This window comes from Schistocerca americana, chromosome 2 (genome assembly GCF_021461395.2).
Source record: "Schistocerca americana isolate TAMUIC-IGC-003095 chromosome 2, iqSchAmer2.1, whole genome shotgun sequence".
NCBI classification, from domain to species: domain Eukaryota; kingdom Metazoa; phylum Arthropoda; class Insecta; order Orthoptera; family Acrididae; genus Schistocerca; species Schistocerca americana.
In genome coordinates, this window is record NC_060120.1 from 862,256,714 (window position 1) to 862,283,841 (window position 27,128).

Consider the following 27,128-nt stretch of genomic DNA (forward strand, 5'->3'; position numbering starts at 1 on the left):
TTCGAATTTGAAGAGTTCGTCCACACTTGCAGCACCTTCTCGTCCTTCAGCATGACAATGCCAGACCAAACCTGCAGCAATCCAACGCCTTGGGTTCATTGTCATTGATTATACAGTCTCGCCTTGGCCCCACTTGATTTTCGCCACTTTCCAAAACTTAAACATCTTCGAGGACTTCACTTTGACGAAGAGGTGCAACCAGAGGTGAGGCTATGGCTGCGTCCACAAAGTCAAACATTCTGCAGTGACACATCAACAAACTGGTCTCTCGTTGGAAGACTGGGTTCCTTGCCGTGGTGACTATAATGAGAAATACGTACGTAGAAGAATGAAGATGTAGAGTATTAATAACGATTTTTTTAGAAATCTTTAAGAGTTTTCACATAAAAAATTTAAAAGCATTACTTCTCAATACTCCGTCGTCAAAGTTCCGCAGCTCCAGACATATAATAATAAAGTAAAAGGTACTACTAAGTGTTAATTCAAGGAATAAATAGTTCTTCATACTTCATGTAATATTTAGTAAGTGAAAAGAAAGGCTGCACGTCTTTGTAGACTAATAAATAATCAACACACGGTCACCCATTACTCTGATCCTGTGAAAGAATAGCCTTGAAATGCTGAATACAAAAATAGCCTCATAGATACTGAAACCACAATTACGGTGGCTGCGCGTTGTATTATGTAGCTATCTTGCTTTAACTGAGGTTCAATCAAGTTTGTGTGCAGTATCTATTAGCTTGACCTGGCGCTTGTGCACGAGTTACATCAATCCAGAATGAATACAGTGCCATGACTGCGATTAACAAATTTAATTCAGTTCATATTTCAGCTCTGCGTGCTTTCGGCCCCTTGTTATAACGCCCTCACCGCACACGGCTTCTCCGTAAAGGTACTCAGCTGGCTGGCGTCTTCGTACTGAACGTGTAAATATTTTAAAAACAATTAATAGAAAGATTTTCTCTCACTGGCTATTTTAGTTCCATCGCTCACCAAACGTTATTAATGTATCACCCTCGCGGTATTTCTACAAGGGAGATAGAAAAGCGCATGTAGGGCAAATATAGGTCCGTTTTTCCCTGTTCGTGACGGGTTTAATGTGACTCACACGGATAATGAAAGAAAAATATACTGTATTTTAAGAACAAATGCCCGTCGACACTCTGTATTTAGATTTTTATTTCCTATCGAATTTTGTAGTGAAAGTTCCAGCATCAGGTTTAACTAGTATCACCTGAAGTGTTACTGTGTGACTTCTTTTTTTTACATTTTTTATTAGACCAGGACGAAACATGCTATTTTACCCAAATATTTCAGAAGACAGAAAGAATTTCCACTTGCGGCATTTGCGTAGTAACCAAGGAAAACTCCTAAAAATATTAGAGTGGCGGTTCGGGACTATTTCATTTCTGGGACAATATTGATCATCATCACAGACAAAAATTTAAAACGTGTGTGTGCCTATTTTTCGAGAATCTGCTTCCCTGTTAGCCCACTGAGGGAAAATCGTCTACGTTATTTGATTTTCACTACACACATATCGACATATCGTCAGAAAATTGGTGAATGAGAACATAGAAATCAAACATCCAATACGACCAAAGACATCCACTTAACATTAGTTTTATTCTACGGATATACTACATAGGAGAAATAAGATCGCTGTCAACGACTATAAATTCTCACAACTATAAGTGATTATGTAAATGATAAAGAAACGAAGTACTTGTCCAAAAGAAATAGAAAAAATTGTAACGTGTTGATTTTAGAAGGAAAAAATATAGATAAAATGTAATAGGAGCATATAGTCTGTGGGATTCTCTAAGCCAAAATTTCTTGAAAAGATTTGGAATTCTGGTATATTCGCATTCTCTCCAGTAATCATGTAATCTGGTCCAGTAACGTGGCGTCTGAAAATTTCTAGATTTCGTAGAATGTCCAGTTACCAGCTTCTCTACTGTACATGGGGGATCTTTAACTTATTTCCATTTTGTTAACCCTGTGTCCAGTTTCCAGCAAACGGCCTCCTACTGTTGAATTATTTCTTTGTTAACGATGAGATACTCAAGGCGTCCATTAATCTTCAAAGTTTCCGCGACTTTGACCTGTATACAAATGATTGCTGTTTTGGCTGCTGATTTTATATACTACAGATTGCGCTAGTTTCTCTGCGCTGTTAGGTTTGTTTAGTATCTGAATAATTGTTTTGTGTGGATAGCTACTAATTTGTTCATGTGGAATCCTTTGAAAATGTAGTCCGTTTGAGTGACCACGTTTTAGATTTGTCACATTAATTTAACCAGCACGATTGCAATTTAGAAGTGATGTCGATTTCCAAGTGGAAGTTTTTGTGCCTACTTATATGTCAAAAAATATGAACATCTATGAAATACGTACACGTTTCATATCACAGTAAGATGTGGATTAGGCAATACAATTCGACAATATTTCTGCGTAATCATCGTAGAGTTCAGCAAATCAGCTTACAGCTCCTGACAGTAGGATGAATATGTTCGCAGCAGTATGCTCTGTCCACGCAGTTCTATCAATTGGCAGTGTGGTCTGAGTCAACCACGTCTGTAAAGTGTACGGGGCCTGCGATAAACTGTTCCTGTCCCAGTCTAGCGTTGAAGTCGCCGAATTTTTTCTGAATAATTATTGCTCCATTTATGAGAATAAACTATCAAGTTTTCGGGTACGGGCAAACCGTATAACATACGATATAAAAGTATTACCGGTCAGAGTATTCCAGTGTAGTAATTTCGATTTTATTGGATTAACATACATCTTCATTAAAACTTTTCTGTGTGTTTTGGTACTGTTTCACCGTTCCTGCGAGACAGTGTAACAAAAGTGCGGTAACCGGGCACGGTGGTTTTGCACTAAGACTATCACACAGTGGCCTATACATGCGTTCTGAATTACAAGTTCACAGATGTACAGTCCAGAAAACGGTTTCGTTTCTGTATGTTCCATTAGATTGACCTCTTATACTACGATCATTCTCAAAACTAACGATACTAAAATGAAAACATAGTAGTTTCAAAGAAACCATTAACGCTAGGGCGTGCTGAAAAGTAATGCCTCCGAATTGTTTATGTGAAAACTTTCGAAGCTCTTAAATGAAGCAAACGTTTTGAAGTTCCACATCTTTATTCTTCATGTCTACGTATTTATTTCTCAACATAGACACCCTGAAGAGGGACACCAGTTTGCTGATACCGTCACTGTAGACTGTTTGACTTTGTTGACGTAGCCACAACCTCACCTCAGCTTGCACCGCTTAATCACTATCAAAGTGAAGTTCTAGAAGGTATTCTTTAAGTCTTAGTTGAAAATCGGATGGGACCAAGTCTGGACTGTATAGAGAATAACCGATGACAGTAAACCGAAGACGTCGGATTGTTGCAGATGTAGCAACGGTTTCTCAGGCATCGACAGAGTTACGTTACACACTGCCATGTTACACGCCAAATTTCGGAACCCTCTAGCGTCAAAGGACCGCAAATACGTAGACATGAAGAATAAAGATGCAGAATGTTATCAACGTTGTTTTATTGTAAAAGCTTTAAGAATTTTCACATAAAAATTCGGATGCATTACTTTCCGGCACGCCCTCGTAGTAACTGATTATTTTTATATTTTATTTTTTAAAAGAAAAAGACGGTTCGATGTAGATCTTCTAATGAACAGATGTGGAACTCATCACTAATTCAGCCCCGTAAAATTGCAGCGTGATGGAATTTCGCAGAGAGCCGTATCAAAGTTCAGAATGAAGACCAAAACAATGACAGCTATCTAACTTTATTCAGATAGACTCTTAGGTCCAACCGCTGCACTGGAAAATATTACTCGGCTGCCAGTCAATACAGCGCATCCATCTGGCTCTTAACAACTGACGCCGTAAATCTCTATAAAAACAAAACAGAATAACAGTTTTAACGTCAATAGGCAAAAAGTCACACAAAAGCACCACACTCCAAGTTCCGCGGATATAAATGTAGTGCACTGGTTTCAAGTCCACCACTTTTTCCAAACATCAGCGCTTTGGTAAGACGCCCCCTCGTAACCACCACGTGAACGCTAGTGATCTGAAATATTCGTCTAGAAAACTGGATAATGTCTATGAACAGAATTTCATGCCCGAACGTGGGAACGCATATTCGACTTCTGGTAGGCGTTCCAAATCGGTAAAGTAAGTTTGTTGATCACGATGTATCAGTAACTCCCAAATTCATAAATTTTAAGCACTTTTAAACAGAATACAGACGTCATTTACACCCATAAAGGTTGCCAAGTGACTCCTCGATTTCGATCTCGGAGAAGTTCCACAGAATATTTGTCCGATTCAGATCTTTCAGCCAGTCAGCCTCAGGATCGTTTCCTGCTCATATCAACAGCATTCATTCGCAAAGTGCCGCTTTCTGCCAGGACACTTCTCCGCATTATTTACAGCGGATGCTGGAAAACAGATCTTTCATGGGAAAGCCACTAGCCATTAAGCCAGCTTAGTAGGCTCCAACCACAAACCACATAAATGGTTTACGGAAATACCTACCCATCATCTCCACGCTGAAGGAAGACCCTATTCCGCTGGATGCCGGGAACCAGTTCTGGCATCCCCAACAGCCAAGATGACTACCGGACTACGTGGCCTAGAGTGATATTTTATACAGGTTGTGCTAACACAGTACATCGAGTGTACACAAGAAAGAAGGGAGAGAATGGTCGCAGCGTTGTTTGACTGGAGAGAAAAGCAACAAAAATGTTGGAAAATCCTTAGTTCTCTAAACTCGTAGAGAGCCGCCGCACATCTTGCACGAATCTGTTTATAAAATTACAAAAACCTGCTTTCACGGCTGAAACAACGAATAGTCTTCAGCAGCCACGTACACTATCTGATCAAAAGTGTCGGACATCCCTACGTAGTGCGGACTCGAGCAATACATATCACGAGAGGCGGGCCCGCCAGTGCGAAAGGAAGTTGTCAGTAGAGAATCAGTAACAGCAGTATGTGTCGGCCACGTGAAGTATTCATTTTGAAGGTGGGCTAGTCATTGGATGTCACCTGAGTAAGAAATCCGTCAGGAACATTTGAAACACTGAATGCTAAAGGCTATGAATACACTTTACAGGATTGTGTACTGAATACAGTAGAGAAATAGTTCGTACATGACGACTGTACCAGCACGACAATGCACCCCGCCATAAAACAGCATCTGCGAACCAGTGGTTTGTGGACAGTGACATAGTGACATTCCTGAAATGGACTGCCGTGCCCAGAGTCCCGGCGTGAACCCAGTGGAACGCTTTTGGGATGAGCTAGAACGTCGATTTCGTTCCTAATCCCAGCGTCCAACATAGTTTCGGCTCTTTAGGAAGAGTAGGCTGCCATTCTGTCACAAACATTCAGCAGCAGAATTCAAGTCGTCCTAATGGTGAAGGGTGGACACACCCCACATTAATGTCCGCAATAAGTGTCCAAATACATTTGATCAGATTGTGTATTTCGCTCTGTACCGCTATAAGGTACTGTTTTCTATGAGAATTGTACTGATGTCCTTGTCTATGAATTTAACCAAGTATATATGTTGCAATAACGCATATACCCACGCGTGGGTTTGCACGTCCTTCTACCGACCCCTTCAATTCTGAATTTGTCTACCACAAGACAACGACCACGTCAGGGGAAACAGCAGAAAACATCGCATCTTTCCTCATCACGACAACACCAATTAATTAACAACGCATCAAACAACTGATTTTTTTTTAATAAAACGTTCTCGGATTTTAAGCCGCGTCAATTCGAATAAAACCCTTGAGCTTTCGATGACCATCTCTGCCATCGCCGTCAGTGGTTCACTGTACTGTTTTCTATGAGGAGTCCTGACGGCGATGGCGGATATGGTCATCGAAAGCTCCAGTATTTTATTCGAATTGACACAGCTTAAAAACCGAGAACGGTTTATTCATTATGCTGTCGCGAAAGACTACGAGGACAAACAGATTTTTTGACGGAATACAAAACGTCTCATTTCCGGTCTTCGCTTGATTTATCGCCTCACGTGTTCCATTTTTCCCTTGCGTCAAACAAAAACACGCGTTTAGAGAGATTTCTATCTCTTCAAGAAAATATGCGATGCCGGCCGGAGTGGCCGAGCGGTTCTAGGCGCTTCAGTCTGGAACCGCGCGATGGCTACGGTCGCAGGTTCGAATCCTGCCTTGAGCATGGATGTGTGTGATGTCCTTAGGTTACTTAAGTTTAATTAGTTCTAAGTTCTAGGGGACTGATGACCTCAGCTGTTAAGTCGCATAGTGCTCAGAGCCAATCAAAATATGCGCTACTTCCAAAATCTTGCTTTTGGCGTACCAACATCAGAGCAGAACGAAATGTCTCTGGATCTGGTATAAAAGCATGGAAAAGTGTGCAAATTTTAAGAGGATCGTCAGGTAGTATCGGACAGAGGACTGTGTCGGACAAGAACTGTTTATCAACAGCACCTAAAGTATCACTGAAGTGTGAAACATGGAAGTACAAGACTACTCGCGCGATTTTGAGTCAGAACAACGGTGTGGAGTGGACACAAATTATTTGTTTCTAAAGAGTTCTTCGGTACACGAACTTAACTGTGGAGAGTTGTGTTTTGTCTGCTGCAGTTAAGTAACACTATATTTTTATTATGTCTTTAGATACAAATATCATTCTCTGTGTCTAGCCGAAGTAATAACGATGGAAATGTTAAAATATCACAAAAGTACATTCGAGTTGTATCGTACAAGGCAATTCGGGTTGCATCGGAAAAAACAGGTATCATAAAACATAAAATTTTCATCTTTCTATCGTTAACAGGTAGATATGGAGGACTCACGACACAAATAGGATGAAAATAACATGAAGGAACCCGTAGAAAATGTCACACTTCTTGAAATGACACTCAGGGAAGTGATTCAGATATATTGTTCCAAGAAGTACGCTAGGTGATACACTTAAAGCGTTACGGGATAGGAAACAGGTGGCCATGAAATCAGTTTTAGAATATAACAACTTTTGCCTAGAACGTTCAGTGACAGACAGGAAACTATTGTATAACGAATGAAACCTTCGAAGAGTATGGGTTCAATGCCACGTTTGTTAATGCTAGTACCATACAAAGGCGATCAGTTGTTTCTATACGTGTGATACGTGTTTTACTAAAGGTTAAACTAATGTTTTGATTTAGGCCTTTGCTTTTCAATACTCCAGATGGGTCTGAGCACTATAGGACTTAACATCTGAAGTCATCAGACCCCTAGAACTTAGAACTACTTAAACCTAACTAACCTAAGGACATCACACACATCCATGCCCGAGAAGGGATTCGAACCTGCGACCGTATCGGTCGTGCAGTTCCAGACTGAAGCACCTAGAACCGCTCGGCCACACCGGTCGGCTTTCAATATGGTTCAAAAAAATGGCTCTGAGCACTATGGGACTCAACTGCTGTGGTTATCAGTCCCCTAGAACTTAGAACTACTTAAACCTAACTAACCTAAGGACATCACACACATCCATGCGCGAGGCAGGATTCGAACCTGCGACCGTAGCAGTCGCACGGTTCCGGACTGAGCGCCTAGAACCGCGAGACCACCGCGGCCGGCGGCTTTCAATACTCCAACTTAATAATTTTATTATGAATTTTTGCTTATATGTGTCAACTTTCTCCCGCCGTGGAAACTCATAGCTAGAATTTGAAACTTGTACTTGTTTTCCTTTACTGTTTTTAAACATTTACGATCCAATTAAAACTTTTTTGTAATAAAATTACTTCTGTACGCGTTAAAATTTCACGTGCGATACAACCCTCCAAAAACTGAAACGACTACTACGCAAAGGATGGAAAGCTATTTTTTAAAAAAAAAACAAAGAACATATGTTGTTATGTCAGTGTGTTTTATAATTCTGTTAAGTAAAGTATCATAGTACTGGCTGGTATGACGAATGTTCCAATAAAACCTTCGGAAAGTATTGTCATTTCGAAAAAGTATACGTGTCCGATACCACCCTCCCTGGTCCTAACAATGAAGCAATTAATACAAATAATTTTTCCATTGTTCTTGTGAAATATTATGTCAGTTCTCTGAGTAAGTTAACAGGGAAATAGAAATGCTCTATTTCGCTGTATTTCATGAGTAACTTACGAATAGCAAATCACTGTAGTCGCCCCTGCTCGTCCCAATTGCACATCCAACCTATACGCGGTGTCGGTTGGACGAGAGGGAGTCACGAGACGGTAGAATCCGATTGTTCCGAGCCGCCGCTCCTGTCCCAGATTGCCGACAGGAAGACCGAAGCTCGAATCCGGGTTGGGTCGGTCGTTGCCCCCTGACGCTGACGCAGACCATGGAAACTGGGAAAGTTATCGAGCCGCCGCGGAGGCACGGCGTTGGCGGCGGATCGCGTGCTGGCAGAAAAAGGAAAGGTAAAAAAGAAATAAAATGGACCTCGTGTTCCTCGCTCGCGGACAGATCTGGTTTCGTCGTGCCCATCCGGTTCTGACTTAATGGCGTGGTGTATTACGGACGGGAGCGATTAAATGGGCGAGTAAGTGGGCTCGCTCGCCAAGGAGTTGGTGCAGCATGTTGGCCTACGAGAGGACGAGACGAGCTCGCGTATTACAGTTATTACAGGAGTCCGCCGCCCGAGTGTGCAGACAGATTTTACGACCAGCTACAATGAGCGGCCATGCTGAGGGGCCGCCGGCTCCACTAAAGTGGCCGTGTATTCAGGGACACAATTGAATCCACAGACTGCTGTAACCAGTCATGATGTTCTGTTACGAGGGACGTCAAATTGGTAAGTTTCCTTATTATATATAAATACACTACTGGCCATTAAAATTGCTACACCACGAAGATGACGCGCTGCAGATGCGAAATTTAGTCGACAGGAAGAAGATGCTGTGATATGCAAATGATTAGCTTTTCAGAGCATTCACACAAGGTTGGCGCCGGTGGCGACAACTACAACTAGCTGACATGAGGAAAGTTTCCAACCGATTTCTCATACACAAACAGCAGGTGACCGGCGTTGCCTGGTGAAACGTTGTTGTGATGCCTCGTTAAGGAGGAGAAATGCGTACCGTCACGTTTCCGACTTTGATAAAGGTCGGATTTTAGCCTATCGCGAGTGCGGTTTACCGTATCGCGACATTGCTCCTCGCGTTGGTCGAGATCCAATGACTGTAAGCAGAATATGGAATCGGTGGGTTCAGGGGGGTAATACGGAACGCCGTGCTGGATCCCAAGGGCCTCGTATCACTAGCAGTCGAGATGACAGGCATCTTAACCGCATGGCTGTAACGGATCGTACAGCCACGTCTCGATTTCTGAGTCAACAGATGGGGACGTTTGCAAGACAACAACCATCTGCACGAACAGTTGGACGACGTTTGCAGCAGCATGGACTATCAGCTCGGAGACCATGGCTGCGGTTACCCTTGGCGCTGCATCACAGACAGGAGCGCCTGCGATGGTGTACTCAACGACGAACCTGGTTGCACGAATGGCAAAACGTCATTATTTCGGATGAATCCAGGTTCTGTTTACAGCATCATGATGGTCGCATCCGTGTTTGGCGACGTCGCGGTGAACGCATATTGGAAGCGTGTATTCGTCATCGCCATACTGGCGTATCACCCGGCGTGATGGTATGGGGTGCCATTGGTTACACGTCTCGGTCACCTCTTGTTCGCATGGACGGCACTTTGAATCGTGAACGTTACATTTCAGATGTGTTACGACCCGTGGGTCTACCCTTCATTCGATCCCTGCGAAACCTTACATTTCCGCAGGATAATGCACGACCGCATGTTTCAGGTCCTGTACGGGCCTTTCTGGATACAGAAAATGTTCGACTGCTGCCCTGGCCAGCACATTCTCCAGATCTCTCAGCAATTGAAAATGTCTGGTCAATGGTGGCCGAGCAACTGGCTCGTCACAATACGCCAGTCACTACTCTTGATGAACTGTGGTATCGTGTTGAAGCTGCATGGGCAGCTGTACCTGAACACGCCATCTAAGCTCTGTTTGACTCAATGCCCAGGCGTTTCAAGGCCGTTATTACGGCCAGAGGTGGTTGTTGTGTGTACTGATTTCTCAGGATCTATGCACCCAAATTGCGTGAAAATGTAATCACATATCAGTTCTAGTATAATATATTTGTCCAATGAATACCCGTTTATCACCTGCGTTTGTTCTTGGTGTAACAATTTTAATGGCCAGTAGTGTATATATATATATATATATATATATATATATATATATATATATATATATATATATATATATATACCACATTACAATCAGTTTATCACGTCGAAATAATTTTATTCAGATTGTACATTGCCTCTGCTATTCTTGTACACAGTCGCCATGTTTTTCCAAGCATTTATGGTAACGTGGCACAAGTTTTTCTAAACCAACGTTGTACCAGGTCGGGTCCTGTGCTCGTAAGTGGCTGTCCACTATTGATGTGGCTTCATAATGGGTGTTGAAGTGCTTACCTCCAAGATGACCTTTCAGTTGGGGAACATATGGAAATCATGTGGTGCAAGATCTGATGAATACGGACGATGCGGGAACACTTCCCAGTTGAATCTTCCGAGCACCCCCCCCCCCCCCCCTGGAGCATTTGAAGTGTATGAGGCCGAGCACTGTCATTAAGGCAGATAAATTTGGGGCCCGGACGTTTTCTGATGGAAGCTCGCAAATTCCTCAAGACACGACAGTTATTCTCTGTACTCATTGTGATGAGAGTCAGGCAATGAATGAGCAAAACGCCCTGACAGCCCCAAAAGTTGGTTGGCGTAACTTTCCCATTCCAAACGTGTGACCTATGCCTTCTTTGAGACACTTTCTCCTGGTTTCTTCCAAACCGTGCCCTGACATTTTGTCTCAGCAGTGGAATGATGGACACAGGTCTCATCCCCAGTGCGAAGCCCTTTGATGAGCAGATATGCCCCCTCTCTTTGTCTCTGATACATTTCCTGAAACGTTCTGGCCGGATCCATCCAAACGTGGCATCTATCTTGAACAGACTTTGCGGTAGCGAAGATGGTTTGTCAGAAACTTTGCGGTGGATGAGCGTCCAATTTCAGCCCCAGAAGGTAGCCGCAGCAGAATGTTGTCAGTGGTAATCTAACGATTTTCCTCCGCAATATTGAGAATTGCAGTAATAGTATCATACATATAGCTCCCTGTGCGACATTGGTCATGCACACCTTCACGCCCTTCCACAAACTGTATACTCCAAAGTCAAACAAGTAGAATGCTTATACAGCCTCTCCCATAGACAACAGCGGATACTTGTCCTACTGCGAAAAAAGCAAATGACAGAGTGCACACATAAGCGGACATATTTTGTAATGGTAACTAACAAAATACACTGATAAGCCGAACATTATGATCACTGCCCACCGCGACGCTGGATGCCGCCTGGTGGCGTTGCGGGCACGTGACGCTGTAACAGAAGTAAGCGGAGAAGACACGGACGGGGGATCACCCTAGTCAAGATATGGGCTGAAAATGGAGAAATCCGTTGAGATAAGCGATTTATTATTATTAAGCAGATTGTTATCACGCAGAGCCTGTGAACGAGTGTCTTGAAAACGGTGAAGGGTCGGATGTTCCCGTGCTACTGTCGTGAGCATCTACGGAAACCGTTATGGCAATGAAACTATTACTAGGTGCTAAATGGTTGGACGTCCACGACTTTTCACAGAACGTGGGGTTCGGAGGATTGTCTGGTCTGTAAAGCAGGATAGATGGTGATCTGTGGTATCTCTGCCGAAAGAGCACAATGCTGGTGCACACACAAGTTTTTCTGAGCACACCGTTTATCGTACATTGTTGAACATGGAGCTCCGCAGCAGACCACACCTATGTGTTCACATTTTGACCTAATGACATCGTCAGCTACGACTGCAGTGGGCGCGAGACAATCGGAATTCGACCGAACGGTTCTAGACGCTTCAGTCCAGAACCGCGCTGCTGCTACGGTCGCAGGTTCGAATCCTGCCTCGGGCATGGATGTGTGTGATGTCCTTAGGTTACTTAGGTTTAAGTAGTTCTACGTTCTAGGGGACTGATGACCTCCGATGTTAAGTCCCATAGTGCTTAGAGCCATTTGAACCATTTGAACAATGGAAATTCGACCGCCGATCAAAGGAAACGTGTCGACTCTTCGGGTGAAACACATTCTTGCTACACTAGATATGTGGTCGCCTCCACAAATGTCATCGAGGTGAACGGCGGCACGAAACGTGCAGCGCCCCACGGACGCAGACTGGTGGGAGTAGTATTATGCTACAGAAGACATTCTCCTGCACTTGCATGGGACCTGCGGTAGTAATTGAAGACACGCTGATGCTGCGGACCACCGGTATCCCTTCATGCATGCTGTCTTCCCCGACGGGGACGTCATCTTCAAGCAGTATAATTGTCCGTGTTTCGGAGCCAGAATCGTGCTACAGTGATTTGAGGAGTGTTATTGTGAACTCACGCTGATGTCTCGGCGGTGTAAATCCTATGCAACCCATCTGGGTACGCTATCGGGTGTCATCACCGGGCACTCAAATCAGCGACCCGTTATTTACACGAATTAAGTGACCGGTTCGTAGACGTCTAATGCCACATACTTCGACAAACCTAACAACAAACTGTCGGATCCTTGATACGAAGAATCAGTGACGTGTTTCGTTCCCAAGCTCGACAAACAAGCTATTAAGCAGGTGGTTATAGTTTTCTGGCTCATCAGTGTACTGCGCTATTCATTGCAAGCCGGTGTGAGCGTTGACAACACACACCAATCGAGGTCGCGAGCCATCAGATGCCACCGGCACAGTTTATTTTGAGAGAAATAAAACAGAGAAACTTACTTATTGGCTGACCCTCGTATTATTTCCGGTGTGCTGTTCTGCAGATCATGAAACGGCTTGATGTAACGATAATAGTAATTTATATATCAATTACAATAAAAACAAATGCATATGCTGACAGGTGCGAATACTACCGAACCATCAGTTTAACAACTCGTGGTTACAAAATACTGACACGAATTATTTACAGGAGTATGTGTTACGCTCGTGGACGGGGAAGATAATTTTGGGCCCCGGAAAAATGTAGGAATATGTGAAGCAATGGTGACTATACGACTTGTCTTAGAAGAGAGGCAGAAGAAAAGAAAACCTACGTTTATAGAATTTGTAGATGAAGAGAAAATTTTCGACAATGTTGTCTGGACTACTCTGTTCGAAAATATGAAGGCAGCAGGGATAAAACACAACTTGTATAGAAGTCATACTACAGTTATAAGAGATGAAGGAAATGAAACAGAAGTAGTGTTTGAGAACGGAGGATGGCACGGTTCTAGGCGCTACAGTCTGGAATCGCGCGACCGCTACGGTCACAGGTTCGAAACCTGCCTCGGGCATGGATGTGTGTGATGTCCTTAGGTTAGTTAGGTTTAAGTAGTTCTAAGTTCTAGGGGACTGATGACCTCAGAAGTTAAGTCCCATAGTGCTCAGAGCCATTTGAACCAAGTCATTTTTTGGAAGTGAGGCAGGGTTGAAGGCTATTCCAACTGTTATTCAGTCTATACATTGAGCCAACAGTAAAGGAAACCAAGAAATAACTTGGAGAGGAACAAAAAATGAATAACAACTTTTTGCCGATGACTTTGTAACGTCGCAGAGACAGCAAAGGACTTGGAAGAATAGTTGAATGGAAGTGATATTGTACTTAAAAGAGATTATAAGATGAACAATAACAAAAATGGAACAAGGGTAATGGAATGTAGTCGAATTAAATCAGCGATGCTAAGGAAGGTAGACTAGGTAACGAGACATTTTTGTAGTATATGAGTTTTGTTACTTGGGCAGCAGCATAACTGATGATGCGCGAAGTAGAAAGAACATAAAATGCAGACTGATAATAGTAAGGCAAGCACTTATCTAAAAGAGGAATTTGTTTACAGAACAATACTCCAAATTAGATGGGTGTATCGAAGAACTAATGAAGAGTTACTGAATCGAAGTGGAGAAAAAAGGAATCCATGGCACAATTTGACTAAAAGGTTTCAGTTGCCAGGACATATTCAGAGGCATGAGGCAATAGTTTTGTATTGGAAGGAAGTGTTTTGTGAGTGTGTGTGTGTGTGTGTGTGTGTGTGTGTGTGTGTGTGTGCGAGTGCGTGTGCGTGTGTGTGCGAGTGCGTGTGCGTGTGTGTGTTTTAAAGTAAGCAGTTGGAAATGGACGTAGGCTGCAGTAGTTTTTCAGAGATGGAGAGGCGTGTGCGGGATAGATTAGCGTGGAGAGCTGCATGAATGAATCTTCGGACCAAAGACCGTAACAGCAATGAAGAATGTATGTATTATTGTATTTTAGAGTTTAGGGTAACTTACGGCACTGTCTTTCATTGGTAATATACTGCATTTCTGGTCTTTTTTAGTCACACACACTTTTATAATACCCCGTCCATGCATAGTTCAGTAAACGTGGTGATGGATGTTTGACCCTCCGAAACTTTTATTGAAAATAATAATCAGTTGTCACCGGTTACACTAATTTGTAGTTTTAGTTGATATTCATAGCGGTCACAGTTTAGCATAACCTAAAATGTTCGAATATCAGGTTAACTAGTGACTGTTGCAGGTCTTCGTCGTCTCTGGGTAGCTTCACATCTCTCTCTCTCCTCCCGCAAAGGCCATGAAGGTCCAAAGGTACTGACTGGCCGCCGTGTCATCCTCAGTCCACTGGCGTCACTGGATGCTGATATGGAGGGGCAAGTGGTCAGCACACCGCTCTCCCGGTCGTATGTCAGTTTCCGAGACCGGAGCCGCTGCTTCTCAAACAAGTAGCTCCTCAGTTTGCCTCACAAGGGCTGAGTGCACCCCGCTTGCTAACACCGCTCGGCAGACCGGATGGTCACCCATCCACGTGCTAGCTCAGCCCGACAGCGCTTAACTTCGGTGATCTGACTGGAAACTGTGTTACCGCTGCGGAATGGCCGTTGGCTAGCTTCACATCCTCAATGCAAAACAGCCTACGCGGTGCCCCAAAACCACACGAAAATTCGTCAAGTAGTTTCGGACAACAGCTTGTTCTAACAGAAAAACAGACAGAATGATAAAACTTGAACTCACGATATCATTTTTCTGTGATCTCATTTTAATGAAATGAAGCCTATACGGTGCCCCAAGTTACACTCAAGTTACCTGCGGAAATTCGTCCGACGAACAGGCAGACAAGACGGTTTTAGTAAAACTTTAAATCACGATATCTTTTTTTTTCGTGAGCTGTGTGATGTCCCAAGTTAACTGCGAAAACCCCATGAAAATCCGTGTGGTAGTTTTTCAAAAGCGTGTTGATACAGAACGACACTACAGTTTTGTATATTTATTATTAGTATAGATATAGATAATCGGCCTGTGATTGATCGACGTCATTTTCCAGAGATGTAGGAATACTAGCTGCACCACCGCTTCCATAGCGACGTACACATATTGAAGAGATTCTTTGTGGGCTCTCAATGCCTGGAGACAACTTCTATGTCACCGTCCCGGCTAACGCAGTTGTTCCATGTTCTTATCTTTACGTCCTCATTTACAATAGAGCCACAATGGCTATATGCATCCGACTCGATTTTTATTCCTTTATGTTTATCCGTGAGGCTGTGCTCAGCAGCTTCTGATTTTTCCCGAATCCATGTTTTCAGTGCACTGTTGGTGTTCTCCAAATTCTTCGGTATGGATACATTGAGCGATGTTGTTGATTCCGTACTGACATGAAATGTTGTAAATAACATCTATGGCGATCGAGGCATCAATTTAACTCATAATAAAACAAAAACCACGAAATGCGGAGCTTAAAGTTACCAATATGGTGTCTGTTCAGTTGGACACGTTGCGTAGAAAACCATCTTGCTTGGATCGCGTTTCGCGGTACGCCACGAAGCTCCGACGTGTGTTATTCAGTGTTCCACGATCACGAATGCTTCGAAAGGGCGAATTCCGCTTCATGAGGTCACAGCTGTTGTCCCACTTAACATCCACGTTGACGATACCGTTCCGAATGGGAATGGATTTATTGGGCTGGCGCATAAGTTCGTAGCGTTTTTTGTAAGTTTAATAAACACAGAAAATGCACATAACAGAGACTTCGGTCATCAATAATATATTCCCCTTCGCTATTTACAACAGTCTGCCAACTCTGGCGTAACTTTGTGATATTGCGACTATAGAAATCACGTGGTTTTGAGGCGAAGAAGTCATCGAGCCATGTTCGGAGTGTATTTTCACCCGGAAAGCAAGTTTCTTGAAGGCTGTTCGATAGAGAGCGGAAAAGGCGAAAATCCGAGGGCACAAGATCAGGCGAATAAGATGGGCATGGAATGGCTTCAAAACCCAACTCCTGTATATTGTTTTTTGTCAGTCTAGCAGAATGCGGGCGGTCGTTATCACGGAGTAGCATCACTTCGCACAGTCTTCCTGGTTGTTGTTCTTGGATCCTGTCTGCAAGACATCTCAGTTGTTGACAGTAAATGTCAGCAGTGATGGTTACACCTCGTAGTACACCACACCGTCGCTGTTCCGCGAAATGCATAATAGTACCTTTTGTGGTTGAGGGCTTGTCTTTGTACAGGGAGTTTCTGCTTTGTTTGGGCTCAACCATTCCTTCCTTTTTCTTATATTAGCATGAAGACAACATTTCTCGTCACCAGTAACGATACAGGATAGGAATGGTCGGTGTTGTTTACAAGTCAACTGATGAGCAAGCGCCGGCCGAATTGGCCGTGCGGTTAAAGGCGCTGCAGTCTGGAACCGCAAGACCGCTACGGTCGCAGGTTCGAATCCTGCCTCGGGCATGGATGTTTGTGATGTCCTTAGGTTAGTTAGGTTTAACTAGTTCTAAGTTCTAGGGGACTAATGACCTCAGCAGTTGAGTCCCATAGTGCTCAGAGCCATTTGAACCATTTTGATGAGCAAGCAGAGATACACAAGAGCCACCCGTTGATTTTTGTGATGTTGGCCTAAAGCCTACGGTACCCGTACATCCGATTTCTTGACCTTCCTCTTTGCAAGCAAATGTTGCAATGTGGTGAAATGGTCACAGTTCATTACATTTGCCAATTCTCGAGTACACTGGCGTGGATCATTGTGGATTAAGGCGTTTAAACGATCTTTATCAATCCCCGAAGGTCTCCGTGAACGTGGAGAGTCACTTACGTCAAAACGATCCTCATTACAACAAGAAAAATCATTTTCTTCCCACGCTCTGTCCAGTAGCGTTATCCCCATATACAGCGCAAATGTTTCTGGGTACCTCCGCTGTTGTCACCCCTCTTTTGAACTCAAACAGAAGAATGTCGGAATCGTCTGATTTCTCCACTTGACACTCCATTTTCTAGAGTCCACAGCTCCGCTCACTATATCCAAAAGAGAAAATGAGTATATTTACACTCAGATAGCAGCAGTGAAGTACAGATAAAAAATGGCAATCGATAAATAAACGCGTAGTAACCGGGATAACAACATTCAAAACAAAAACGCTACGAACTTATGCACAACGTAATGTAATACCTGCCTACCGTCTTTTCAAACTCTTTCTGTCAGCGTACAAAATTATGAGACTGTGTGCGTCGTTTATTTAATGAACAGCACAGCCTTTTCCGCAAGGTGACACTCTCGGCTGCTACGTGTGTGGCTGCATTTCAGCCGAGTGCAAGGAAGCGGCGCAGCACGGCTTTCACCCACTGCAGGACAGTACAGGCCTATAATGTCACTCTCTTCCAGTCCCAGTCGCCAGCCGCTACACACTGTGCCTCGCAGGACCAGTTGCTATGCTAACGGGTTCCCCGTCTTGTTATCTTCTGACCAAGTCAGCTGTTTGTTATACATGGGAGACAAGCGATGCAGAATTAAGTCATGACGAAGCGGGGTGGCACAGAGGTTACTGCACTTGACTCGCATTCGGGAGGACGACGGCTCAAAGCCCGCGTCCGGCCATCTGGATTTAGCTTTTCCGCGACTTCCCTAAATCTGTGGCCGGCCTTAGTGGCCGAGCGGTTCTAGGCGCTTCAGTGTGGAGCCGCGCGACGCTACGGTCGCAGGCTCGAATCCTGCCTCGGGCATGGATGTGTGTGATGTCCTTAGGTTAGTTAGGTTTAAGTAGTTCTAAGTTCTAGGGGACTGATGACCTCAGATGTTAAGTTCCATAGTGCTCAGAACCATGTGAACCATTTGAACCTCAATCTGTGCAGCCAAATGCCAGGACAGTTCCTTTGAAAGGGCTCAGCCGTCTTCCTTCCCCATCCTTCCCTAATCCGATGGGACCCATGACCTTGCTGTTTGTTCCCATTCCCAAAAACCACCCAACCAATTAACTTATGGTCAGTTCTGCTTCGTTTCCGTATTGCTCACGTAACTAAGAATGATCTTCGTTGATCCATTATGGATCGTGGGACGACGGCTGACATGAACTTCTTGATGCAATAATTTACTAACAGCCGTATGTATTGTAGAAATTTATTTTATTTTATGAACTTCTATGTGCTACCAGTTTCGGCATTATATTGATGCCATCTTCAGGCCCCACTCGTCATAGTCGTAAAATCGCTATACACGGAAGGAGCCATATAACTGGATCCGTGAATCAATTCGTCCTGCAACAGCTCTTGGTGGCCAGGCGACACAGACTTGATTCACGTATCCAATTATATGGCTTGTTGGTAAATTATTGCATCAACAAGTAACTGAGAATGGTTCTTTATGACCTTACCATAAGTCAGTTTTCCCAGCAGGACTTTGTTGAGTGGTTGCAGAAAACATTATTTAAGTCAGTTAAGTAATTTGTTTCACCTCACAGCCATTATAAGATAGAAATGAAAGGCGGTGCTCAGTATATCGTCTCAGATCCAAACAGTACCATTCGTCAGTACAGATGGTAATATTTCGATCTGACAGATGTACTGACGACTTTCTTCAATTCTCATCCGGTAATAGTTGTTATAACGAAATATGTTTGAAATAAGTTTTTATTATCAATGTCAACATGCTACTTTACAGGTGTATATGTTTTACACGCATGGAGATACGACCTTGGGGTGGTTTTTACAATTACGTTTACGATGAAAGTTTTCGTTAATGCTTCACAACGACAGCCAACTCCTCCTATACTTTTGCGAGCGTGCCCTACGTTACTGTATTCACTAGAGTTACCATTGGGCGCTGCATGTCACCCGTAGTTGTTCGAGGGGAAGGCACGTAGACGAGTTTCAATAGCACAAGTTTCAGCGCCAGCGCCCTCGATAGTACAACAATTAAACGTCGACCGCCACTTTTATTTGACAATACGTCCCGTTCACTATCACTACAACGACTAGTGTTCACAGTGTAATGTGTCTGAATAAATTACTTTTGTTTTACTCTGATGCTTCATCTTTTCGTAAAACTACAATGTAGTATACCTTTTTTCGAACTTTGCCGTCTCGTTCACACACAGCAATTCGTTTATTCTGGCACCTTTCAAAACTAAATTCCAATGGAAGAACATTTTTCTGAGAATTTCTGTGCAACAAGAAACTGTGAAACTTTCACAAAGTTGGTGTTTGTGTTCACTATAAGATCGTAGAAATTACTTCGAGTGATACATTGATCCACGTCGCCAATGGGATATTTATTGTGTGTACTTTGCTTCTTTGGCCGGCCGATGTGGCCGTGCGGTTCTAGGCGCTTCAGTCTGGACCCGCGTGACCGCTACGGTCGCAGGTTCGAATCCTGCCTCGACCATGGATATGTGTGATGTCCTTAGGTTAGTTAGGCTTAAGTCGTTCTAAGTTCTAGGGGACTGATGACCACAGATGTTAAGTCCCATAGTGCTCAGAGCCATTTGAACTTTGCTTCTTTCGGGCAGATGATGCAACCCGCTAAGCAATACCCTCCATGAATTACTCAGCAGTAACACCTTCCACCACATTTTCCCCTCAGCACTATTACACACTTCTCCTTATTACCGTAAATAAATTAAAGACGTTTACAGAAAATTGTCGCAATTGCCTGTAAAAGCAATTTCTGCGATGATTTTACATTCTTGTGCTGCTTTTTTGACCTACTCTTAAAAAATTTGCAGTCGAGTGCAATTTATCCTGATACTCTAAAATACGCTTGAGAACAAGCAGTCCAACTAAATTTTCACTTATAAGGTTCATCTAGATGAAGGCAGTAGTTCATGGTAGCGTGGTAACATGGATGCCTGTAATGTATCCTCGGATTTTTGCCAAAATTACGTTTTTCATGTTGAGCAAATGTTTCAGGTTTAAATAAAAAACTTTATTTCCGATTAAATTCTCTACAAACACATCATTTATTTCTGTTCTTCACAATACGTTGCTTCCAGCCACGACTCCACCCGCCAACCGTTTCCTAGCCAGTCTACAACCCAACTCAAAATGAAATAAAGAACGTGTGTCTGCCAAAGACGGTGTAAATCCGTAGGTAAACATTCTAAATGTTCAAATGTGTGTGAATTCGTAAGGGACCAAATTGCTTAGGTCATCGGTCCCTAGATTTACACGCTACTTAAACTAACTTACGCTCTCTCTAGTCGTGTGACGAGGGCCTCCCGTCGGGTAGACCATTCGCCAGGTGCAAGTCTTTCGATTTGACGCCATGTCGGCGACTTGCGCGTCGATGGGGATGAAATGATGATAATTAGGAAAACACAACACCCAGTCCCTGAACGGAGAAAATCTCCGACACAGCCGGGAATCGAACCCGGGTCCTTAGGATTGACATTCCGTCGCGCTGACCACTCAGCTACCGGGGGCGGACCACACGTCGAACGGTCTACTCGACGGGAGGCCCTAGTCACACGACAACTAACTTATGCTAAAAACAACACACACATCCATGCCCGAGGGAGGACCCGAACCTCCGGCAGGAGGGGCCGCGCAGGTAAACATTTCAGGCCGAGAAAAGGAATATTGTTAAATACGTTTTCTAACACAACTGATTTACAAAATATACATTCTAAGGCAAATAAAAGGCCTTCTACGGAGGAGTTACGCAAAGTGATTAAAAATGATAACCATACATGTGTCGACGAAAAATGCAAATCTGGTGCCCTATGGATGAATGCGTAACGCTACAGCGCAATTTCACCGCGGATCTGGCAAGAATGGTAAACATGGGATATGTCGACACAAGGTCATAAAGTCTTTGAGAATTTCATTCAGTGTTCTTAGTTGGACAGTAACTTTGCCTCGCAGGCAGTCGCGTGAACAATATACAAAGGCGTCAACATTCGAGAGATGAGGTATAGTCGGCGTCAAAGAAACCGGTTAGAGTAACTGGAGGATCGTTCGACATTTGAAGAGGAGCATTGCCACTATTCCACGATGTTGGCAGGTGTGGGTGAACCATGGCCGAAGACAGCGTCAAGAACGAAGCCTAGAGATACGACAGAACAAAAGGAGTCATCAGAGAGGCACTCAGAGCTCTGGATTCATCATTAGCATCGATCCGAGGTGCAACTGATGGTTCAGCGAGTACAAGCACCATTAACAGGCGGCTCACAGAAAAGAGGCTGAACTCAAGGCGCCCCTTGCGCCGACTGCCATTGACTTCTGTACACCAACAAGCCCGTCTGCAGTGATATCGGGCACATTTGACTTGCAATCTCATTGACTGGAATACAATTGCCTACAGTGATGAGTCCCGCGTCGAATTAAGCCACGAGGGTGAGCGGAGAAGTGTCTTGGGACACCCTGGACAGCAGTGGGATGCCAACCTGACTGTCGCCCGCCATACTGCCCGACAACCAGGAGGGGTGCCTTATCACAAAATGGTTCAAATGGCTCTGAGCACTATGCGACTTAACATCTGAGGTCATCAGTCCCTTAGACTTAGAACTACTCAAATCTAACTAACCTAAGGACATCACACACATCCCTTCCCGAGGCAGGATTCGAACCTGCGAAAGTAGCAGTAGCGCGGTTTCGGACTGAAGCGCCTAGAACCGCTCGGCCACAGCGGCCGGCGCCTTATCATATCAGGACGCATTTGGTTGTCGTCTGTACACCCTTACAGCACAGCAGTATGTCGATGATATTCCACGCCCCGTTTTGTTGCCTGTCATGGCAACCCATCCTGGGCTTACATTTCAGCAAGATAACACCCGCCCACCCACAGCGATACTTTCTCGTCTTCACGCTTGCCAAACCATACTTTGGCAGCAAGGTCGCCGGATATCTCCCTAACCGAGACCGTATAAATCATTATGGGCAAGGCCTTCCATCCAGCTTGGGATTTTGACGATCTAAAGCGCCAATTGGACATCCATCAGCGTATCCCTCAGAAGGATATCCAACAATTTTGTCAGTCAATGCAAAGCCGAATAACTGCTTGCATAAGGACCAGAAGTGGACCAAGGTGTTATTGACTTGTACAGTTTGTGAAAGTCTTTCTCTTGAATGAATCATTCAATTTTTCTGATATTATAAACATTTATTTGTCTGTACATGTGCATCACATCTACAGATTTCCGTCCCATTTTGACAATTCCTTCGTGGTGCGTCTTTTTATCATCTTAGATTGTTTTTTAACTGAAATATGTTAGTGCGAGTGTTCCAATTAAATATTTGGTTTTTCAAATTGTAATGATTATAAATTATTGAAAATTTACAAACTGAGTAGAATATATCAATTGTCTCATAGCTGTTCTGGAAGTAACACACCATACATATGTTTCTACATAATGTAAATAATCAATCTGAAATCCAACGTCACGAAAATGGCGCGTCATGGAAATAAATGAAGAGACCGATACCCGGAGAAACGACATTTCTTTCCCTGAAAATATGAGGGACAGTCATAAAGTTTTAATCGTTACCTCAAAAAGATAAAGTTACTTTATTTCTTTTCATTTGCAGGTACTTGTCTGCAGTCGTGGTACACAATGAAATTCCCACGCCACTGGAGGAGCAAAAACAAGATCTGACTGGCCACCTCCATCTTACCAATAGGCTGTGCCATAACGTTTGCCTCCTCTATCGGCGTTCTGCGGTACTGTAACGTGTGGATTTCATACCATGACTGCAGGCATGTACCTGAAAACGAAAAGAAATTAAGTAACTTTACCTTTTTGACGTAATGATTAAAACTTCATGCTTACCCCACGATTATCTTGGTAACAATGTGCGCTACTTTGAACTGGAACTAGCCAAGTGATCTGCTAGTTGTTGATGCATCCTGGTTTGTAGGACGCTTTTTCGAGTAACAAATTAGCAAAATGATCCAAGGCGTTGCTTTTTTGATAGTGGCGTCTCAGGACCAAAGAGAGAGATATTGCTTGAGACTTTAGGCTAGACAGTGCACTTTGGTTGAACCGTCCGGGCGCTCGGTTGACCGTCTGACATAAAAGCCATAGTTTCATCTACTCAATGCTGAATTTTAAAATATTGCGAAAGATTTCATCTGCCGGGAGATCGTTCTGGAAAAAACATCCAAGTACATATCACCATATGCCAGCGATGAAATGGATGTCTTTAGAATAATAACAAAAATCATGTTTACCTTTCTTATTGAATAAATATGTTCATTGTCTTTAATTGTAAGAAATTACTGGATTTAGAATTTATAAATCTCATCATGTCTTCATTCCAGGTATCACAAATAAATTCAGTACACTCCAAACAATCAGTTCCAGTTTACAAACAAATTCGAGTCCAATCTGCAATATCACTAAGAAGCACGAAGTACAAGACGTATTAACAACAAAAATGTGAACTGAACTCATGCGGTGGCAGCCGCATTCGACTCTGTGACACTGAAAATGACTCTTACTTCTTTGTTAAAATTTACAACAGAATTAGATTTTTGCAATGTAAGTAATTGTGCGACAGGATTCTTAATATCATTTATCTGACTCTTTAAAGGTAATTACGATCAAAATGTTTTTATCAACATTTCCCCCCTGACGAAATCGCAAAACCTCCTACACTTCTACAACTCTTCTTTCAATTTAACATTTTTCTTACTCACAAAGAGCATTAGCATCCGCCCACAAAAACTTTTAACATTAGTCAGTATGTTCGTTGTTTCAGTAAATACCACTTTTTTACAAAACTGATGCCTTTTTGTGAAAACTGCTTGAATTCAGTGACGTTCAGTGATTATTATTGATTGAAAAATTATTAATTGAAAAATTATTGATTGAAAAACCGCGTCCGTAGCTGAGCTTCTAACGCATGCCTGTCGGGCGGCGTTGGACTCGGAACTAAGCGTGTTCGAATCCTGATAGTGGACGAAATTTTCACTGCCTGTATTTCGTAGGAAAGTGGAGGAGGCGTCGTGGCGTAAGGTTTCTGATCAAAGTCTTTTCGCCATTGTCCTGCATTAAATTGGAGACCTCTCAGCAATGTCTCATGAAGCGAGAGCATCTGACGCGGTGGTACTATCTGTTGAATGGGCACGTGAAGTTCAGCGGCTTCTACGATGCTATTCGAAAGGCGTAAGCTATGAGCCAGTACCGGGTTTCATCCTCTCTTTCTCTAATCATCATCATCATCATCATCATCATCATCATTATCATCCAACACGAACATAACGACTTATTCAGCACGCATCCATTACACTCACCTACACTCTCGAAAAACACATAACACACATCTCACATTTCTGCCATTGTGCGCGGCGGCAGGAAACCCCTTCCGACTAGGTGGCTGAACCTGCCCGTTGGGTCTGCTTTTTAATGGATTGATATTATTAATTTCGGACTTATTAAAATATTCCGGGCTATTTTTCCATGATTGGATGAATTCCTTATTGAAACACAACGTTCCTCCCCTATCTCTGGAGGACATCTTCAGTAGGGTTGTAGCGTCTTCGAAGGTCCGATTCCTGGCTTAGTACGAGTTCGAAGAAGCTACAACCCACCTTGACGATGTCCACCGCAAATGGGGACGAAACCACGGGTTTCAATTAAAAATTCAACCGACCACAGCATAATAGCTCGGAATGTTTTAATAAGTGTGACATTACCGGAGTGCACCCCCACAGATGAGTGGTCAGTGAGGCTGCCTGCCGTGCAGAGGACCGGTATTCGATTCCCAGTACTGCCAGGGATTTTTCCTTGTTGGGAGGACTGGATGGGGTGCACTCAGCCTTGTAATGCCGACTGAGGAGCTACTTGACCGAGTAGTAGCGGCTTCAGGTCTCGATAACTAACAACGGCGCGGAGAGCAAAGCACTCATCCCACGTCTCTCCATACCGCACCCAATGACGCCATTGGTGGAGGATGACACGGTGGTCGGTCGGTGCCCATGAGCCTGCCAGGGCCTGTGAACGCAGTTTACGTTTACGACATTTCAGGCTGTGAAAGTTCACATTTTGCAAGTGTTAATTTCTCAAGTTACTCAATCCAGTATAAATGACAGAAATGATCAGAACAGAAGAATACCAATGAGAAAGTAGAAGGTAATATAGGGACTACAAGATAAATTACGAATATGAAACGTACACGTGTAGCGTGCTCTGTATTAGTTGCGTGTATCGTATTCTCCAATACCACACAACGCCGGCAGCTACATTAGAACGGCCGCCCAGTTGGGTGGACCGTTCCCGCTACGCTGTCTTCGGCGCGTGTCTCCATTACCTTGTGAGCCTTTTGAGCCCGTGCTTAACCAAACGTGCTGTTCAGTCTGGCATGAGGTTCGCTGTGAGAGCGGCGGTCCGCCTGTCCGCACGGCCAACAGCGGGTGGCGCCTCTGCCGTTCGCCTTTATCACACGGTTGTCGGCCGATACTGAATCACCGACGTCACGTCGGTCCTGCCAGCTTCCAGTTCCATACCGCGTGCAATCTGCTTTACCTACCACAGCCTGCCTTTCCATTACTTCTTGTACTACCAGTCAGAATTAGTCTCTCTCAAACATGCTGCGTCTCAAACATCTGTGTTCCTCGAGCCAACTTATGGTTTGTGCCTGTTATTTTCACCTCGTCCTTTTTCTACGGCGAATAACGCACGAGAAAAATGATTGTCGGTAAACGTTCGCATCAGCTACATTTAACTGCTTTCAGAGTAAGCTATTTCTTTCGTGGATGCATTACATTTGCTTAATGTTCTCCTAACGTACCTCGGCCTAGCATCTGCTTACGCTATACAGTCATTCCAAATTAGGTCGCTTCGGATGGCTGCTCGTACTGTTTCCCGTTTTATGTTATTTACAGATTCCAGTGGTTTGTCGCTATTTGTGTAATCGAACTGTAATGGATCGCTTCGCGCACTTACGCGCAATGCGTTATTTATTTACGGTCAGGACCAACTGCCAGTCTCGGCATGCTTTCCCGCATACTGCTACAGCCATCCAGTTTTGCATCCTTCCTACGCACAGAATGGCTCTGAGCACTATTGGATTTAACATCTTAGGTCATCAGTCCCCTAGAACTTAGAACTACTTAAACCTAACTAACCTAAGGACATCATACACATCCATTCCCGAGGCAGGATTCGAACTTGCATCCGTAGCGGTCGCGCGGTTCCAGACTGTAGCGCCTAGAACCGCACGGCCACCGCGGCCGGCCTTCCTTCCTACACACAGCTGCATCATCCGCAAATACCGCCACGCTGTGAGAACGGTGTACTAATATACCGCTTGTCTCTCCTAAGAGTCGTCAGGCGCATTTTCTCTGCTGTTTCAGCAGATATTTGCAATTTCGTTTTAGGATATCTGTTTTATAAAAAAATGGCTCTGAGCACTATGGGACTTAACATCTATGGTCATCAGTCCCATAGAACTTAGAACTACTTAATCCTAACTAACCTAAGAACATCACACACATCCATGCCCGAGACAGGATTCGAACCTGCGGCCGTAGCGGTCGTGCGGTTCCAGACTGTAGCGCCTAGAACCGCACGGCCACACCGGCCGGCTATTCGTTTTATAGAACCAGTGAAACACGAGGAATAACCGGTACGCGAGCAGCGCCAGAGCAGCAGTTCTGCATGGCGGAAGCGCTCAGCGCGGGCCAGGGCAGTGCTGTCGCTGCTGGAATGTCGCTATTCCTCTTATTTTGCTGTCCGTGTTGATACAAATC